The following is a 5164-nucleotide window of genomic DNA, read 5'->3' on the forward strand; positions in this document are numbered from 1 at the left end:
CCACCGTTCACCCTTACAAACAAAACCTCAATCCATAGTCAGGACGAACTTCACCCAATCTGGCAACATCAACTCTTCTTCGTCGTTTTTTTCTTCTTGGTGTTTACCGCCGGTTGGTATCCATAATGTTCCGTTACCGCCCCCTTCTGGTCATGATCTCCCACATCTTCCTTTCAGTCTATATCCACTTTTCCAGTCCTGTCACCCTTATGAAACCCATTAAACACTCTCTATCTTTTCCTCCTTCTCCATTTACCAGAATACTTTTTACTGTGTTCTCAACCTTCCCAATATCCCTCAGTAGATCAATCATCTCTTCTTCCTTTTGCTAGTTCATTTATGTCACACATACAATACAGAAAATGTACAATACAGATTTAAGGGACAATCTGAGCATTTTAATTCATACACATTTCCATATTATTCTTCTGATTATTTAAATCTGCTTTTTTTGTAATCTATTAATATTTAAAGCCCATCTTCCTTTTTAATTGCAAAAAAAAACAAAAAAAAAAAACAGTGACAGTCAGGGGGCAATAAAACTAAACAAATGTCTGTTCATAGCTGTGAAAAGGTACAAAAAATACTTAAGTCGAGTAACTAATTACATTTATTACTTTACTGTCCACCACTGCTCACACCTCACAGTCAAACACTTTGTCCTCACAGGGCTGATGTCCTCCCGATGGCCCCATACTACCATTACTATTGGATACCTCTACCAATACCTCTATCTGTGGTGTTCAAAAGTCAGGGTGAGGTTGATCTTGTGTAATTATTCTCTGCTCCTGTTTGATAAGCCTGTCTGATAACTTATTTTTTTATGCAGCTCATCACTTCAGGTGGCATTTGTGTCCTGCAGCCTGTGTTCTCTGTTCGTTCTCACATATTGTTCGATTTGCTTGCTGTAATGAACTGATATCTGGTGGTGGTCAGACAGCACTATACTTTTGGCCAAACAATATAACTAGCTAAGATTAAAAGGACAGTGCAATGACACAGTAAGGTCGACCAGAAATATCCCCCCAAATTGCCTTAGTTCGGGTTCTGTTTGCATATCTTATTGTGAGGAATTCACACTGGTTAAATAACATAGTTCCATTTGAGAAAATCCATAATGTTCCATTACCCTTATGAAACCCAATAAACACTCTGTACCTTGTTCTCTTACTCCGTTTACCAGAATACTTTTCAGTCCATTATCAACCTTCAACCAAATATAATGTAGTTCCATTTGAGAAAATCCATAATGTTCCATTACCGCCCCCTTCTGGTCATGATCAGGAGCTCATGGCTATACATATGAACATAATGAGTTATAGTTCTGTAAGCAACATCCACGCTGATACAGTTTCTATCCTGTGTGGGTGAGCATATGCTTTTGGACATAACTTTCACGAGTAAAACTCTTCCCACATTGTCCACAGTAATATGGCCTTTCTCCTGTGTGGATGCGCTCATGCAGCTGGAGATTAGTTTTACGAACAAAACTCATCCCACACAATCGACATTGAAATGGCCTCTCTCTTGTGTGGACGAGCTCATGCCGTTGAAGATGAGTTTTACGAGCAAAACACATCCCACACAATTGACATTGAAATGGCTTCTCTCCCGTATGGACGAGCTCATGCCGTTGGAGATGAGGTTTAAAATTAAAACCCATCCCACACAATCGACAGTGAAATGGCCTCTCTTCTATATGGATGCGCTTGTGCATGTAGAGAGAATTCCACAGACTAAAACTCTTCCCACACTGTGAGCACTCATACGGCTTCTCTCCAGTGTGAATCCGCTGGTGCGTTTTGAGATATTTTTTAGTAAAACTCTTTCCACAATCTGAACATTGATGCATCTGAAAAATATAAGGAAAATCAAGATATTTAATTAAGCTTAGATTTCATCCACATGTGGGTATTGTTAGTGTTGTTCATCCTAAAATAACATGATACAGCTTGACCATTAAATAACAATGATGGGAATCCCCATGAACGATCTGATGGATATAATGACAATACCACCATGAGGAATCAATTTGTATTGTGGTTCTGTAACTATCACAAGTTTATAAATACAGTGGGGAGAATGACACCCCCCTTTAAAATAATTACATTGTGTTGTTGAGTGCTGCCTGAAATGAAGACAGTTATTATTTCATCCAGCTTTATTTACTCAGTACAGTTTTTAACATTTAAATGAAAAATATATCATGACTGAATGTTAGGGTTGCAAATTGTCCTGGCAACAATGGAATAGTCCTGAAAATGAAAACTCAAAGACTTGTTCTGTATTGAATCAATACAGTACACAATTTGTTCTGCATTCCGTAAGTTCTGTAAAATCTAAAGAAAAGCCCTCATCTACCTTAGCCTGTCTAGTAACAGAGACCGCACTTCTCATTGATCAGGACTGATGACCCAGGGTGGCACTAAGATAAATACAATTTCAGAATAATGATAAAGTTTGTGCGGTCATTTCTCCAATCCTTATTGTGCGTCACATTGTTTACGTCACTGTGTGGGGTAATTTAGCTTGTTCTTGCCCTGACTCTAGTGTGTGAGCGATGTAGGGGACTGATTGGGAAGGTCAGTCAATCAGGAGTGTGAGATGGGGAGGGGTTTGGTGGACATCACATTTACATTGACTTATTTGGCAGACGCTCTCATCCAGTGCGACTTCCATTTTTTTAAGGGCCTTGCTCAAGGGCCCAACAGTTGTGAGATTTGAACCTGGGACCTTCCAAATCGTAGTCCAAAGCCGTAACCACTGAGCTACCCCTGACATTACCTCAGGAAGCAAACATCTGCACATCTAATGCAGTTAGTAAAATCACTCTCACTACCAAATGCCATGTGTGGGACACTGACAGGTGAGTAAAGCTGACCTTTGACCCAGTATCATCAGGAGTGTGTGGAGTTTTTCCTCTGGAGCTCCGTCTGGACTCTGGTTTCATTCTGAGAGCTGTACAGAATCAGGAGACTGGAGGAGAAACCCAGAGATTGATGAGTCCAGAATCTGCACTAGATGTTACCCGAGCAGCTCAGGTGGGAAGTTTCACTTTAACTCACCTGATTTACTGATCGGACAGAAGGAGACACGAGTGGAGAACGAAGCGCTGCTTCACACCAAAGCCAGAGGCCCAGCAGCACACGGGTTGCCAGATACTTTATTATGCGCAAAAAAAAACAACCTACCGTTCACCGTCACAAACAAAACCTCAATCCATAGTCAGGACGAACTTCACCCAATCTGGCAACATCAACTCTTCTTCGTCGTTTTTTTCTTCTTGGTGTTTACCGCCGGTTGGTATCCATAATGTTCCGTTACCGCCCCCTTCTGGTCATGATCTCCCACATCTTCCTTTCAGTCTATATCCACTTTTCCAGTCCTGTCACCCTTATGAAACCCATTAAACACTCTCTATCTTTTCCTCCTTCTCCATTTGATTCCAAAAATTCTCCTGTTTGATAAGTGTAAGGTTTTATAATGTAGTAAGACAATGTAATCTAATAAGAAGATTCCTGTGCTCTGAGAACAGACCCCCCACTGTGCTTCCTCATGCCTTCTGTGGTAACACCTTCTATATCCTGTATCCAGACGAGGATACATCCAAATGGCTCCTGTTTGCTAGAATCCTTTTGTTTAATCAGGAGAATGCAAATGTATCTCCTCTCACCTGTCTGTCTCCGGGTCTCTCTATGACTGACATGTTAATGATGGTTCTTTTGATGTTCGGGACGTAGCACCGTTTAAATGTGCTCTCTTTGCTGAGAATAAACAGAGATCTTCAGACATCATGCCTGCGGGTGTGTGTGTGTGTGTTTGTCTCTCCCGGTCGATCGGGCCCGGACCGGTAAGTGTATCAAGGTGCGGCGGACACAACAAGCTAAAACTCTTCTTCTCTTAGCTTAAAACTTAGCTCGGACACACTACTTCATCATTTAAAACTTAACAATAAGCCTGTCTGATAACTTATTTTTTTATGCAGCTCATCACTTCAGGTGGCATTTGTGTCCTGCAGCCTGTGTTCTCTGTTCGTTCTCACATATTGTTCGATTTGCTTGCTGTAATGAACTGATATCTGGTGGTGGTCAGACAGCACTATACTTTTGGCCAAACAATATAACTAGCTAAGATTAAAAGGACAGTGCAATGACACAGTAAGGTCGACCAGAAATATCTCCCCAAATTGCCTTAGTTCGGGTTCTGTTTGCATATGTTATTGTGAGGAATTCACACTGGTTAAACAACATAGTTCCATTTGAGAAAATCCATAATGTTCCATTACCCTTATGAAACCCAATAAACACTCTGTACCTTGTTCTCTTACTCCGTTCACCATAATACTTTTCACCACATTATCAACCTTCAACCAAATATAATGTAGTTCCATTTGAGAAAATCCATAATGATCCATTACCGCCCCCTTCTGGTCATGATCAGGAGCTCATGGCTTTATGTCAGGGCATTTATGTTTCTTATATAAACATAATGAGTTATAGTTCTGTAAGCAACGTCCACGCTGATACAATTTCTATCCTGTGATTGAGCATATGCTTTTGGACATTACTTTCGCAAGTAAAACTTTTCCCACATTGTCCACAGTGGTACGGCCTTTCTCCTGTGTGGACGAGCTCATGCTGTTGAAGATGAGGTTTAAAATTAAAACCCATCCCACACAATCGACAGTGAAATGGCCTCTCTTCTTTATGGATGCGCTTGTGCATGTAGAGAGAATTCCACAGACTAAAACTCTTCCCACACTGTGAGCACTCATACGGCTTCTCTCCAGTGTGAATCTGCTGGTGCGTTTTGAGATATTTTTTAGTAAAACTCTTTCCACAATCTAAACATTGATAAATCTGAAAAATTAAAATAAAATCAAGATATTTAATTAAGCTTAGATTTCATCCACATGTGGGTATTGTTAGTGTTGTTCATCCTAAAATAACATGATACAGCTTGACCATTAAATAACAATGATGGGAATCACCATGAACGTTCTGATGGATATAATGACAATACCACCATGAGGAATCAATTTATATTGTGGTTCTGTAACTATCACAAGTTTATAAATTTAGTGGGGAGAATGACACCCCCCTTTAAAATAATCACATTGTGTTGTTGAGTACTTCCTGAAAATGAAGACTGTTATTATTTCATC

General features: G+C 40.2%; 1 long non-coding RNA gene across 1 annotated transcript; it reads right to left on the reverse strand.

The window, feature by feature from the left end:
• Positions 1-520: 520 nt before the first annotated feature.
• LOC128516023 (uncharacterized) lies at positions 521-3154 on the reverse strand. The gene is made up of 3 exons (XR_008356726.1): positions 3066-3154; positions 2882-2976; positions 521-1852 (listed from the first exon to the last, which is right to left on the reverse strand). It is a non-coding gene; the product is annotated as an uncharacterized LOC128516023 (long non-coding RNA).
• Between the last annotated feature and the right edge of the window lie 2010 nt (positions 3155-5164).

The sequence above is a fragment of the Clarias gariepinus genome, chromosome 28, assembly GCF_024256425.1.
Source record: "Clarias gariepinus isolate MV-2021 ecotype Netherlands chromosome 28, CGAR_prim_01v2, whole genome shotgun sequence".
Lineage (NCBI taxonomy): Eukaryota > Metazoa > Chordata > Actinopteri > Siluriformes > Clariidae > Clarias > Clarias gariepinus.